The sequence below is a fragment of the Brienomyrus brachyistius genome, chromosome 16, assembly GCF_023856365.1.
Source record: "Brienomyrus brachyistius isolate T26 chromosome 16, BBRACH_0.4, whole genome shotgun sequence".
Taxonomy (NCBI): Eukaryota; Metazoa; Chordata; class Actinopteri; order Osteoglossiformes; family Mormyridae; genus Brienomyrus; species Brienomyrus brachyistius.
The window spans coordinates 9040687-9057170 of record NC_064548.1 but is presented as its reverse complement, the minus strand read 5'-3'; positions in this window follow the sequence as shown (position 1 = coordinate 9057170).

The window sequence follows — 16484 nt, the reverse complement described above, 5'->3', positions numbered from 1 at the left end:
TCATTTTCTGCACCGTTTTATTGTTACAAATTGAATAAAAATCAGGTTCCGTACATTTGTAAACAGCATACAATTAATGTCGGTGTATTGGATAAAGTCAGCGTCATGATTGTGAGTTTTAAAAAGGGAAACCACAGTAGCAATGATTTACCACTGAGAGCCGTCCGTGTACAAAACCGAGCAGAAACGTGCGTAAGCTATGTGGGGAGCTGCCGTGAGAATATGCGTAGCGGTACGGCAAGTTTTGTTTTTATACATCTCGACGTGAGCGTGGAACCGGACGTACGCAACATTTTCGTACGTACGCACCGTTTATACATGAGGCCCCAGATGCGTGACTATTAATAATCCCGACTATGTATCTGCACTGGATATCACCGGCACTCCTCATGCCTTGTAGGCGGAGCCTGCATGTCCGTTATACTGTAGCAAACAAAACTACAGCTGGATATCACCGGCATGCCTCGTGCCTTGTAGGCAGAGCCTGCATGTTCGTTATAGCGAACAAAACTACAGCTGGATATCACCGGCACGCCTCGTGCCTTGTAGGCAGAGCCTGCATGTTCGTTATAGCGAACAAAACTACAGCTGGATATCACCGGCACGCCTCGCGCCTTGTAGGCGGAGCCTGTATATTCGTTATAACGAACAAAACTACAGCTGGATATCACCGGCACGCCACGGGCCTTGTAGGCAGAGCCTGCATGTTCGTTATAGCGAACAAAACTACAACTAAATCTTTCTGAGACATAACCAAACACTAATCCAACTCTATCTGTTATCATAATTACTTGCTAACTCCACTGGTTAGTGTGACTGAGAAACAAAAGATGAGAAAAATTTACTTGTATGCAGAGATGTTGTTAATTTTCCTTTCACACTTTCAACCAAAAATGGTGTAATTACAGTACTCCAATCTGTTAAAATAATAACACTAATTATACCCTTTATACATGCAAAAAATATAAGTATTTTTGAATTATGTACCTTTTTCTAGTTCTCACATTATCTTATTCCCACAAAAAAATCTGTTTTTTATATCCTTAATAGTGGATAGTTTTTGGCATATATATATATATATTTTTTCATTCCCTTTATGCATGTAAAACAACAATGGAAAATAATCATACCAAAGGAAAACCTATAACCCTGCATTATCCCTTTTCAATGATGGACAGCATTGTACCTCATATTATCCTCTTGATAAGATCACCAAATTGCCACAGTATGCAACCTAATATATTCATTTCAGAGACTTGTTTAGATAACATGTTAACAGATTTTTAAAATTGGGAAGCTCCATACATTTTTTTCAATATCTTCCTTTCTTCTGCCAACTTAAACACAATGATAAGGATTAGAATGACACTTTATTTTCATTAAACACTACTGCCATTTCATTACAGACTAGCAACACAATTTTGCCACAGTAAGAAAGTAATGTAATCTTATTTAACCTATACATTGTATGTATAGATATGAAATCTGTGAAGGTGCAGTGGAGCCCATTGCTCATATCCAGAGGATAAATGCATTCACAGAAATCATAAACTGATCTGAGCTATCACACTGTATTTGTAAATGGTCACAGGCAGTGTTTCTCACCCTGATCCTTGGGGACCCTGAGACATAGTTTTGTTTTGTCCCAGATCATGCTAGGGAGCTAGGAGCAAAAATGTGGTCTGTCTAGCAGGGAGCTGGGAGGGAGCAAAAATGTGGACTGTCTAGCAGGGAGCTGGGAGGGAGCAAAAATGTGGACTGTCTAGCAGGGAGCTGGGAGGGAGCAAAAATGTGCTGTCTAGCAGGGAGCTGGGAGGGAGCAAAAATGTGGACTGTCTAGCAGGGAGCCGGGAGGGAGCAAAAACGTAGACAGCCCAGGGGTCCTCAAAGACCAGGTTGAGAAACACTTGCCTAAGGTAGCAGTGGACTAATTTACTAATGATTTTAAGGTAATCAACAGATTTAGCTTTCTTGGGATTGATGAATCTATACCATTTTTCTGCTATGCTTGCAGTTTGTCATTTGTAGGATTTGTGCTATGTAATAACATTTTGTTTGCTAGTATGTACCGGCAAAGAAATTCCATTGATTAAATTGGGATTTTTGTACCTTCTAAAGGATGCAGTGTTTGATAGCTCCTGACAAACTTGTCATCATCACACAATAACATCTGCTTGCTAATGAATTTGAAGCTAAACTGAAATGCTATGCATCATCTTAGACATAATGGTCCCTGTCAGCGCTTTACCTTACAATACAGTTATTAAAAATGGCTTGCTTATGAATGAGCTATTGTGCTAATTCTTCTCCTGACCATGCTTTTGATGACAATACGATAAATCCAGGAGCAAGGTGGGTCTTTTGGGAGAAAATACATTGAATATTTGATGTGCTTAGAACTTCTTTGTCTGAGAAGGTCATTGTTTCAGGTCTGGTCAGGATGACATGACAGAACCACAGTCAGGAATATTATTACTAAAGCAGTACACAAAAGCCCTTAATATGAGAGGGAATGGCAGTACCTGTGAATTTATCTGACACGTGGGACATTTTATGTCATTTATCTTGCAGTGTTTCCTGATGACTCACCTATCATTAGAATAATAATGTTAGTCTGTTAAAAATGTATAGAAATAATTTTTTAATTGTCAGACATGTTTTATTCCATTCTCTCTTTTGATGTTGAACATTTCATTAATATGTTTTCTTTACCTAACTTATATCTCCTCTATATTGCATCTATGAATGTCATAAAGTTTTGTGCATGTGTGTTACTATACATGCTTATATATTTTATTGCTACCTTGCTTGGAATAGATCATTTAATGCGGCGATACAGTGATTATTTTCCCAGGAGGCAGTTGTATGCACCAGTTCATCAAACCTACTAACCTTTAAGCTGTAGAATGAAACAATACAATTGGAGGAGGAACATGCAGCAGCCACAGGGTTAGGGCAGCAATCAGGGTATTTGTCTTGGAGTGAAACTATCACTTACTGCTACCCGAGCTGCATGTCAGACATAGTATTCCTCAACATGAAGGCAGGTTAACCTTACCAAAAATTAATCTTAGTCACACTAAATTGATCTGAGCTATCACAGTGTATTTCTGAAACACTAAATTAATCTTAGTCACACACATACAGTAGGCACACACACACACACAAACACACACACACATATATACAAGTGATTCAAAATGAAATTTGATCTGTGGCTTTCTATGCCAAAACATACATCAGCAGTATTATTTATGGTGTAAACACTGCAAAAAAAGCCCATACAATGTGGATGCAGATTGAAGTAACACTTCCTTCACTTCCTCAAGATGAAGGAGAATGTAGGTGAGTGCTTGATGAAGTCAGAAATGGTATATATGAGTACAAGAAACAGAACATCAGGTTTTAATTAGTAGTTTGCTCGGAAATAAGCCAGGAGAACAGGTACTGTTCTATCAATCAGCCTCATATGATACTTGAGTCAGTAACCACCTGAGTCACCCTACTGGCATTCTGCTGGGAGCTCTGGGAGGATCCTCCACGCATTTGAAGAACCTGAAGTACAACCTTAATGAGAAAAAGGATCACAATTCAAACGTTTGTGGTTAGAGGTTAGTTTGCGTGTAATATAACATGATTTTCTATTTGGGTGAGAAGTAGCGTTAAACTTGGGGTTCCAATTAGAGTTACAGATAGGGTGCGGGTACAGTAGTGATTTGGGTGAGAATTAGGGATTGGGATGATATAAGGGCTATTACAATTTTGTGTACAGTGACAAATGCTATAACTCTATTTCTAACCCATGAAGCAACCCTAACCAAAATCCTACCACTAAAACTTAAAACAAACCTAACCCTAACCTCCTAGCTTGAACCCTAACAGCGACCCCAAGCCCAATGTAATTCTAACCCTAAGGCTAATCCTAAAATGAACCTAACCCTAATCTTAATCTTAACACTAACCCTTATATCATCCCAATCCCTAATTCTCACCCAAATCACTACTGTACCCGCACCCTATCTGTAACTCTAATTGGAACCCCAAGTTTAACGCTACTTCTCACCCAAATAGAAAATCATGTTATATTACACGCAAACTAACCTCTAACCACAAACGTTTGAATTGTGATCCTTTTTCTCATTAAGGTTGTACTTCAGGTTCTTCAAATGCGTGGAGGATCCTCCCAGAGCTCCCAGCAGAATGCCAGTAGGGTGACTCAGGTGGTTACTGACTCAAGTATCATATGAGGCTGATTGATAGAACAGTACCTGTTCTCCTGGCTTATTTCCGAGCAAACTACTAATTAAAACCTGATGTTCTGTTTCTTGTACTCATATATACCATTTCTGACTTCATCAAGCACTCACCTACATTCTCCTTCATCTTGAGGAAGTGAAGGAAGTGTTACTTCAATCTGCATCCACATTGTATGGGCTTTTTTTGCAGTGTTTACACCATAAATAATACTGCTGATGTATGTTTTGGCATAGAAAGCCACAGATCAAATTTCATTTTGAATCACTTGTATATATGTGTGTGTGTGTTTGTGTGTGTGTGTGTGCCTACTGTATGTGTGTGACTAAGATTAATTTAGTGTTTCAGAAATACACTGTGATAGCTCAGATCAATTTAGTGTGACTAAGATTAATTTTAGGTTCATTTTAGGATTAGCCTTAGGGTTAGAATTACATTGGGCTTGGGGTCGCTGTTAGGGTTCAAGCTAGGAGGTTAGGGTTAGGTTTGTTTTAAGTTTTAGTGGTAGGATTTTGGTTAGGGTTGCTTCATGGGTTAGAAATAGAGTTATAGCATTTGTCACTGTACACAAAATTGTAATAGTATGGTTATACCACCACTCCAAGAAATATAATCACAGTATCACTCATTAAAATACTTCTCCTGGAAACAGAGTTGGCTTTCATTGTAAGATCCAGCTACTGCTGAATTGATGATCTGAGCGTCACATTACATCTATTTGAGGCAAGTTTTAACGCAGGTGTTTTCCAGTGATGATGTCAGAGTAAATTACAGTTCTGATGCTCTCCATCCAGAAGAAAAGGCACTTTGACGAAGAAAAAAATATGACACGACAGAAAAGGCTGAGTGAGCAGAAGGCGAGAAAGTTGTCGAGGCTCAGGAAAGAGACGGCGATGGGCAGGAATAGTTGGAGTCTGAAAGAAAGCAGCGAGACAAATGTCAGGGAAAAAAAAGCATAGCTTTGCTGCTGCTTGGAGAACAGTACTGCATCCTTGTTTGCAGAAGTTTCAGAAGCTGTCACCGGTGTGCTCCTTCTCCGCGTAGTGCGAGCGGCATTCAGAAGGTGAGGAAAACACTGAAAAGATTTACAGAAAAAGAACAGTTCCGGTAAACTTGGCAGCACCCGTTTTGGAGATCGCTCCGCTGCAGCGTGCTCCTGAATGCCTGTGGCAGCTTTTGCTCTTCTATGGGGCTCCGTCACCTTCTCTTCTTTTCCTCCCTTGTCTGAAGTATGATTTTCAAGCCGTCGTACATAAAGATGATTTAATTTGTATATGCCGGATGTGCTAAACTTATGAGGCAGATGGCCTTACAAAAAATATGAGTTTACTCAACATATGAATATCATTCATGAAATAAATCCATCCATTTTCTGAAACTGCTTATGCTGTTCAGGGTTGCGAGGGGTCCGGAGTCTATCCTGGAGGCTATGGGTGCAAGGGAACAATGCAGAATGGGGCATCAACCCATCACATGGCACACTCATACAACATTCACACACACACACACACGTACACCTACGGGCAATTTGGTAACTCCGATCAGCCTCAGTTTTATGACCTCAGGGGGAAACTGGAGTAACCGGTGGAAACCCCACGATGACACAGGGAGAGAACATGCCAACCCCACACATACGGAACCCTGGTGGAAACTCGAACCCAGGACCCAGAGGTGTGAGGCAACCACTGCACCACTGTGGCCTCCGCATAAAGTAAATCAATAGTGATGTGATGTGTTTGCCTTCTGTACATGCAAAAATATATTATAAATTAATTTAGACGCATACCCAGGATGAGGGTGTTACTGGTCATCACTTTATGGCAACATGGAAAGTGTAAGGAATGTGGTTGAGCTCCATGTGCAGGATCTTATATGCTTATTTTCACAAAGCAAAAATTGCAACCTAAAATCCGAACACTGTAATGACAGGAAAGGGATGATACCAGAACCCGGAATATCCTAAATCCAAATCACAAGCCATGAGACGGGGTTTGAGCAAGGGCATCGGAACTAAACACTTACACTTAAGGAGAAACTCGCAATAGCTCTCATGCAGAAACTGGATGGATGGATTGCTGATGCAGGGCCTAATGGGTTGGAGAACATTACATCAACCCCATTGCAGGTTATAAATTTTTGGTATCTGTTAAATTCAAACATTGTAAATATTACTTTTCTCTTAATGCATATGTGTTTCATACATCTCAGGGGAGAAATACCCAATGAGGCAGCGGACTATGGGCGTGGCAATGGGAGGGGCTCAATGGGGGCGTGTAATTATAGTCAGAGGCGGAAAATTCTACTGGTTGGTCGAAACAAAATCTTTGTCAGGTTTTGTGTTTCTGAACCTGAACTTTCCAACTCTGATTATAGCTAAATTGTGAAGTATTTACTTCTGATGTCTTTTTGGGTACCTTGTTGTGATCAAGGTGCCAAAAAAACCATTAACACAGATTTACCAATAAGTATTTTCTGTAATACCAGTAGCATTGGTTAACCATAGTGACACTGGACCATTGTGAAATTAGAAAAATGGCCAGTCCTTCATCAGATCTCCTAATTTCTCCCTCTGGGGTTGTCACTGGTGATTCTGGTGAATATATTTATTGTTATTAACTCACAAGCCAGAAAAATTGCAAATTACGATCTGTGTCATCTTCACAAATGTCACTGATGAGTTCATTATAATCAGTAAATGTTTATGCTAATCCCACTTAATTGACAGCATTGTATACTCCCTGAAGGATTCATGTTGTGTGTTTGTAGGAATTCGCACACATCTTTTATATCGAAATTAGAGTGAAGACAAAAGAGGAGAGCCAAACTGATAATGGCTCATTTACATGATTCAATCAAGTTTTATTTTATGCTTGGGATGAGAAATTCTGCCCTGAATTGTGGAGGATAACAAATGAAACATTTCACACATTAAAACGAGAAACGCTCCTCGTTAAAATGAGATACATAACACTTTTGCATGAAAACATGATGAGAATTTTTTCTTCTAATAATAAGAATTATTATTACAAAGAAAAATAACAAAATGTCCCCATTTTTGGAACATTATAGATAAATAATGATAAATTAAAAACTATTATCTAACTAATTATCTATACAAAATAAATATAAAAAATGAGTAACAAAGACAAATAGAAACAAACAGAAAGAAAACTAAAAGGGTCAAGAACAGCATGATGGCAAAGGGCTTCAGCGTCGCTTCATGAGTACTTATGAGAAATGAAAGGCTCTTGCTAAGGAGGTCATCACGCACTTGGTGGAGCTCCCTCCAATGAAGGCATGCAAGAGCTCATGACTAAGATCCACTGTGCTTCAACAGAGGTAAAGCAAGCTTATGAAGACTTATGCTGTTGCATTCCACCTGATGGAGAAACCCGTCGCCGAGTAGACGTTTATGATGCTGTCTCAAGACCATGTATGGGATCATCTTAAAGAGAACGTCAAATAACGAGATTCTCATAAAAAAATGGGCTTACTGGACTTAGACTGGCGCAGTGTTCTCATCTATAGCATCCCAGTCATCCAGTTTAAGCTGTAAAGGTCCAAGCACTTCAAGCACAAGATCAAAACGTTCAAGTCTGTTCTCTGCAAAGAAGCAAGAAGCCGCTGCACATCTAGCTGTGACACAAGCCACTTCGAAGGTCTTAGAAGAAATAGAATGTGATAAACAAGAGCTTGCAGCCCGTTGAAAGAGAGAACAGAGACTAGCGGTACAAGAAACTGAAAATGCTGCGAGACAAAATGCATTAGCAGAGAAGCGTCGGCAGATTGAGCACTTGGAGACAGTAAAGGAGATGAATGCTGTGAAGGCACAACTGCAAATCTATGAACAAGATATAGGATCAGATGAAGAGGTGTTAGATTTGTTCCATGACTGCAAGCCTATGCATAAGTCACCTGCTCAGAAAAGAGCTGGAAATAGGTGCCCAGGAATTCTTTTGGACAGACGCAAAGGTTGTCCTTGCATTTGTCAGCAATGACGCCAGATGGTTTCACCCATATTTGTGTGGGGTTTGCATGTTCTCCTCATGTCATCGTGGGGTTTCCTCTGGGTACTCTGGTTTCCCCCACAGTCCAAAAATATGCTGAGGCTAATTGGAGTTGCTAAATTGCCCATAGGTGTGCATCCTGGGTTGTTCCCTGCCTTGTGCCCATTGCTTCCAAGATAGGCCAGTAGGATAAGCGGTTTGGAAAATGGATGGATGGATGCTTATAGTGTACTACGGAAAGTTCAGTGGAAAAACGTACCTTCTGAAGACAATCCTGTTGATCATGATTCAAGGGGCCTTAAGGCTAAAGAGCTCATTGGTCTTCTCCGGCAACTTTCTCTGGTGGGATGAGCTTCCCAGTGAAGAAACAAAGGTGGGAGATGTTGCAGAAGAAGTCCCAGAAGTTCTGAAGACCTTTGTACATAGGACTTTGACAACAGAAATTTCACTGCTTGATCACTTCCAGAAATTCTCCAGCTGGATAAGATTAGTCAAAACTATTACCTGGCGTATACCCCGTGTAAAAGACCTCAAAGGCATTACATCACAAAACAATTAGGCTACAAGTCTTGAAGAGAGAAAGGAGCCAGAGCTTACCATCATAAGCACTGCCCAAAGTGCAAGCTTCTCTGAAGAAATTCAAGGTCTTCAATGCAGGAGGGAGGCAATTACCAAAGATAAGGCCAATAGGTTGTACAGATTGGATCCTATTCTGGACAAGCAAGGCATCCTCAGAGTGGGAGGATGGCTGGAGTGTGCTGCGTTACACCCACACATCAAGCATCCAGTAATCTTGCCTAAAACCAGTCACATATCAAAATTACTGATTGAACATTATCATCAGCAAGTGCTTCACCAAAGGCGTTTCATGACAATGAATGCATTGAGATCAAACGGTATTTGAATGCTTGGATACAGTCAAGCTATGTCTTTCTGTATCTACAGTACAAGTGTGCTAATCGTAGAAGGCTTAGACGGTGCAATAAGGAGCAGAAAATGGCAGATTTACCCCATGAATGCCGAATGCAACTCCTCCTTTTACTTATTGTGGGATGGACTGTTCTGTCCCATTCTACATCAAAGAGGGTAGAAAGGAGTTGAAGAAGCCCTATGGTCTGCTATTTACCTGTTAATGTTCCTGTGCTGTGCACATAGAACTACTTGACGACATGACAACTGATGCTTTTATCAATGCTCTTCGTGCCTTCATTGCCCTACGTGGAAACGTTCGACAGCTTCGATAAGACCAGGGCTCTAACTTTGTCGGTGCTAGATGCAAGTTCTTGAAAGCCGTAAAGAAGATGGATCAAGAATGCCTGAAGAAACTAGGCTGTGAATTTGTTATGAACACTCCACCCGCAAGCCATATGGGTGGTGCCTGAGAAAGGCTAATCAGGACAGTAAGAAGTGTCTTGACATCAATTCTGGATCAATCATCTCGAAGACTGGACTGTTCTTCTTTGCAGACTTACCTTTATGAAGTCATGGCAATAATAAACAGCAGACCTTTGGCAGCCCAGTTACTCAATGAGCCTGCTGGTCCACAGCCTTGAAGCTGAATAAGCAGCCTTGCTCTCTGCCTTTCCTAATGCCTGGTCTAATAAATGTTTCTTATTTTTGAATCCTGCATTCAGTAGGTTCACCATTCAGTGATTTGGTGGGAGTGTAACTGCCACTAGGGTCAATTATGCTGTTTTAAGTTTATTTAATTAACTTAAATATAAGAATAATTTAAACATTACTCAAATCCTAGCATTATTTTATTTAAATAAAGAACTTATTTATTTAATTAACATAATTATAATTTAGAGCATATGTTTGTAAGGACTTAATATTTCCATATCGTAAGTAATCTTGTGTTAGGTTTGGGTCAGGCCCGTATTGTTAGTTACACTTTGCGTCTTTCTTGGTTAAGCTCAGTACTTGAAGAAAGTTACATTACCGTAGAAATGTTCGTGGACATGGGACTTATCTGATCAGCTGCAAACATACAGTTTCCCTTCCTTAACTCCCCTTTGAGTTAACATGTCTAATGAGGTACGAGTGTTTCTGTGCATTTTGCAATCTGCAAGTTAATGGTGTGCGTGCTGAATTTACTGTATGTTTGTCTTTGGTTATTTTCTAGGAAAATGCCTGAATTTTTACTGATTCATCTTATGATTTATGTACTTTATTTTATCTAGTTCTCACATGCTCGACAGGATGAATATGCAAATAAATGCTTGTGAACAGAGATTGATTTTTGTTCGTGTGCGTAGCTGAGGGGAGTTCCACGCGGTGTCCCCCCCGCGTGCTATAATCCGTTGTCTTTGTACGGTGTGCATGCCCGGCCGCGGCAGGCTGTGGCTCACTACTCCTGACGCTCAGCAATCTACTGTACAAGGTAGCAGGTCCGGCACATTCATTGGAAGCGTTTATGGGCAATTCTCATGATGCTTATAAGACCCACAGGAGATGTTTATGACATCATTTATTAATGCTTTGGTATTTTTCCTTATTTAAAATGTGAATAATTACATTATTGGCCACTAGTATCCCTTTCCTTATTCTTGGGGGGGGGGGGCTATATTCCGCATTATTTCCTTATCCATTTCGTTTGGCAAAAGTTACTAAGTTTTGGAGTTGCTTTCTACAGTACTAGCCCTACTTTTTCCATTGGGTATGTGCATTTGTACAGTTTAATTGAACATGAGGTTTTTCTGAAACGCATTGCTTGCATTGTAACAGGACTGACTGTAGTAGCCTATTGCCTTACATGCATAATATTATACCCATGAAGACATGAAATACCTGCAGTCCTTTATTATTTTTGCATTTCCTCTTTTATTCTATACTGGATACCTGATGACTTAGGCGTTTTCTTATCCATTTGTGGTAAATTGACAGTCAATCATCTATACAGTATATTATCCATCCCCCAACACTGTCGTTAACCCTACTTTAGGGGGGCTTTAGCCCTTTATCCCATAGCAAAATTCGCAGTGGTGGCAACAATATCTTTCTGTAAAGAATACTTTTATGTCGTAAAATAATCTAGAATAAGTAAAATGGAAAAGATCATAAAAAATTCTAAATGAGAATTAAATAACTATGGGTTGTCTTTCTTGATTACTGTGACAAATGGACTTATTTGACTATATGATTAAAGGTCGAGTATAATAGATGTTTCCGCTATGTTTCATCAGATTCTGTTCTCGCTACGTGTAGTCGATGCAGGCCTTAAAAAGCCCCTTTCTGATTCAGGAGTGAATCTTTTTACATTTTGCCATTTTGAATTTCATTTGCCAGTTTACCGAATTCTGTATGCCCCGGCGTATTCCACAGAATATACTGTGTCCTTTTTTAGGGGGATGTTATCAAGCAGTTACCCAATGACATCTCATCAGCATGCTTTTGTTTTCAGAACATCAATCACTCTGAAAATCGTTTCTTTGTGTTGGCCTTATAATTACTTGTCAAGATTTTCCTTTTTCTCATAGCCACAGAATAATGATCATGAATAAGCTAATTGATTCATGTAATATATGCAACTTATTTTGACTTAAGATATAATAGTGTTTGGTTTGACTTAATTCAGTGTTTCATGCAGAATATTTGTTGAATGCTAATTTACCAAATAAGTACCAAACAGGAGTGAGATTTAAACTTTTGATTGCTTCTTAGTAAAAATCTCCCGAATGTATAGTCAGAAAGCGACATCATTGACCCCAAGACAAATGAACTGTGAGTGTGGTGATATCTCCAAGCCTAGAGCATGTAATTCCATTACACTGAAGTTGCTTTGATCAGTTTCAATGGAGGATTTCAAATCTGAAAGTATCTTCAGCAAAAGTCTGCAGTGAAAAGTCTACATCTGCTCTATTGTTGCTAGTAAACTGACTAGATATCGAAAATGAAAGCTTTTGTTGCGCTTTCTCATATAAAATGCTCTGATATTGCAAGTTTGGAGAGCATTGTTTTGATGAATAGTATTTTGTTTAAGTATGATTGCGTGTAAAGTGCATCTACTGCAAAGACTCTGGCTTACAAAATTACATTAGCATGCTGTGTAAACTAGGGAATTGTATATAGATAAAAAGAACAAACACTGGCATCCTGTTGTGAAATTGTAGATAATTAAAACTGTAATGTGGAAAGTAGAAAAATAGAAAGACAGTGAGTCAGGACTGACCGAAGGACCACGTGATAAGGAGAAAACCAGAGAAGAGGGAAAGAAAGAAACTGTAAAGACTGCCCCAAGGACAGCTGGGATTAGAACCAGGACAATACTGGTGTTTTTATAGCTCGAGTTGCGATACTATTTTATATACAAGGACATGTTGTTCTGAGAGAATTGTCCACTGTAATAGAACATTAGGTCATGTTGCTGATCTGTGCTTCCCACTGTATAAATATCTGTGGTAAATATTTCAAGGTGTGTTCGCTCTCAGTGGCTTTTTTTTGGGGGAGGGGGGGGGGGCTTACACACTGGCACAGATAAAGTCTTTGGGGTATTGTCATACTTCGGGACTAACTTCAACTCCCTTTCCTTTCCAGACAGACAAATAGACTGAGAGACAGACAGACAGGAAGTAACCATTCTCATTTGTGGGTTTGTTTGAGGATAGGACTTCTCAACGTATGCACGTAGCTATCAGCGAAAGTGCCTAGGACTCTGATAAGATGTGACAGCCCCCCAGAGCTGTTGTTCCTCCAGGCCATGGCATTGAAGGACAGCTGCCATACCAGGGGGGTCATGAACTACGAGGAAAGGCAGAAGCACAGTGAGATCAGGGGCTTCTCTGTTGTATTTCTGCTAGATGAAACATGATGACTGTAGCACAAAGAAGAAACTTACAGCTTTGATTTCTCACATTTCTTTTTTTTTGGCTTCTTTGCCAAATCTTCACAAAATGCCTTAAAAAATAGATCTTTGCACCATCTTGTAGAAATTCTGCTCGTCTCTACTCCCATTGTCTGGAAAATCTGGTTATATAACTATGCCAGAATATTGCAGTTTTTCAAATATCACTCACAGTTTATTACTCCAAATAAATAAAAAACATAAATATCGGGGATAATGGGCAACCAAAAGCCACTGGGCATGCTTGCCCATATAAAAATATTGTAAAGCAGCTGGTTTCAGTGTAATTTTCTTTCTGTGAAATCTAACTATAAAACTGAAAGTTAACGCGTTAATTAATTCAGCAACATAGTCCAAAGGTAGGAAGCTAGATAAGATGGTGTCTCTAAATTCTCCATAGTGTATAGTGTATGCCACTGCCTGTATCCCTGTTGGAAGATTCAACGACAGATGGATGGTTAAATAATATCTGATTTATCATACTTAATAGTGATCTTAATAAAAAAGAACTTGGTGGTTCTAGCCATGTATAATGCATCTAATTACCATACTGGTTATGTAGTATTTTCCCCTGCTCTGCAAAGAGAAGTAGACCTAGGATAAAAGAGCAAAATAAAATCTAAACAATATGCACAACATGAAGTATCTCTCTGTTTTTACATAAAATATACATGACTCTCATACATGAGTATGTGTATGACAGGGATGCCAAATAGAGTCACGCGGTGTGAGGCGGGAGTATTTAATGACAGGCTGTTTCGGCACAGGGATTCCCGTTTTCGGTTTTACACAGATTGGACAGTAAAGGGATCAACACAACACAGATGGGAAAAAACGAAAGAGGTGTTTTGGCAAGAAGGAGAAGCAAAATTAAACCTGAATATGTATCAGGGAAACAAGACACACAGTAGCAGATTGTATCAGAGTCTGCTTGGGTTTACTAGGGAGAGCAAGAAAGGAATGCAGCAGTTTATATATTCTGTCAAGAGAGATGAAATATGGACCTAAGTCACACCCTGTGTCACGCGACAGCCTTCCACCTCACCTACATACCATTTCCATATGACAGATGTGCACTTTGTTTGAATAAATATGTATAATCAATCAATATAATCATTTGCTCTTTTGCATAAGTTCGGATTTACTTAAGTCAGTTTTACATAAGTTGAGAACTGCTTGTGCTTTTAAGAAGGAACATTGCCGAAAAGCACTTTAGAGAGTTTCGGGAATGAGGTCCCTAGACTGTAAATGAGAGTCAGAGAACAGACAAAAGCTTGGTAGATGCCAGACTGAAGGGGGACACCCATCCTCCGTTAGCAGTGGGCAGCAAAAATTCATGTAATTGAGTGCGAGGTAAATTCAGGCAGATGGTAGGACAGCCCAGGCAGACAGGTAGTCATCTTGTTAATGCCGACAAGCAGACAAGCAATGCATTTCTGTGTTTGCAAAGAGACCCATGGTACAACTCATTTGTAATCATATTTCCAGAAGCAATGTGATGTAATGAAATAAAATTTCTTGCAATATTTACATTCCTGTGAGAATTGCAGGAAGGGGCAAAGATGGGATCAGCCCGAAAGCAGGAAAACATGACAAATAAAAAAAAAGAACAATACAAATAAATTTTGGGTGTGCGCATGAGGGAAAAACAATGCCATGGGAGTCTGGCCTGGGCGGGTTAGCAGGGGGCGACATCGGATGGAGCTCATCCAATCAAAGCCATGCATGTTAACATCGGACCTGTGGAGTGAATCAGCACAGACTATTTATTGGCCAATAATTTACCTTGAATTCATTCTTCTTGAGTAATGAAAAATAATGACATTTTCCCAGAATCACAGTACTAGTAAGGCGCTCTTTTAAAAATGCATTTGTAGAAATGCGTGACAGTGACTTATGGTAGCTTTTACTATGAATTACCTCAGAACTAGGGGAAATATACAGTATAAAGGAGATGTCTAGGAAATATTTAAAGTATTTTAATCCTGGCAAAATTATTATCCAATAAACCTATTTCACCTGTTTCCTTTAGGTTTAATGCATTGTTGGCATTACAAATATTGGAATATTTTGGAAGTTTTAGCTTTGTCTTCAAAAGAAATGCCTGGCACAATCAGAACTTAAACAGTTTGTATCGCAGAGGCCAGGTATGCTCTCTAGATATTATCCCGGAGTTTCAAATATAGTTCCTCCTTAAAGTGTCTCCTTTTTGTCTGGAAGAACACATAGTCCAATGGGAGTACATCATGGGGCGTGGCTAGGTGCAGGGGGTGGAGCAGAAGCCAGCCATATATGTGCAGGGGGTGGAGCAGAAGCCAGCCAATCAGATGCCTCCCGTCTGCTGGCATACCTATGCCATTCTACAGAGAAAAGGCTGTGAAATTCCCCATTCTTGGTTTAATGGTTTTTTCTTTGAATAGGCTTGAAACTTTGGTAATGCAATATAATCCACTATCTGTCCATCCATTTTCCAAACCCAGTTGTCCTATGCAGGGTTGCGGGGGTCCAGAACCTATCCCAGAAGCTACGGGCATAAGGCAGTGAATAACGCAGGACAGGGTGCCAACCCATTGTAGTTGAATATAATCCTCTAGAAATCCAAAAACATATTACAGATATGTCAATATAAAAGTAATTACTTGTATGCATCAATCCTCTGCCTCTATAATGCATCTGTAGGTAACATAAATGATCTCTTGTAGAGTACTTGAGGCAGTCTTGAGATATTCCATGTCCTTCGTGCAATAAAATGTCATTTCGCTTTAAGAAATTAGTTTCTCTTGAATCAGATCACAACACTGAGCTGTGGTACACATCTGCCACGTAGTATCTTAATGTCTCGATGCCTGTGATAAACACCCCCACTGGAAAAAAAACAGATTGACGCACAACAACAATAAAATCATTAATTTGAAAAATTATTTGTCACCGAAGAAAGAGGTAAAAACCAAGAATTCCCTCAGACACAAAGAATATGCTATAAAATGATTATCATCCATCTCTCCTGGAGACTATCCTAGGCTACACAGGGCACATGGCTGAGGTACACAGGATGCCATGTGATATTATCGCCAATTGAATATGAATATTAATAAAATCCAAATCTAGCAATATTACAAACCCGGAGCAAAACCTGGTTCAAAATGAATTTTTTTTTTTTAATGTGAACTTAGATATAGGGTCATGCGAGATATATAGAAATAGATTCTGAAAAAAGCACTAGGAAAGCGCACCTTACTGTAAATGTCTGTCACAAAAGTGCTACCATAGTACATACATATATACACACACACACACACACACACACACACATACACACACACACAGAGGCACAAACACAAACATGACGAGTGGGCATATGTTAATGATTAAAAAGACAC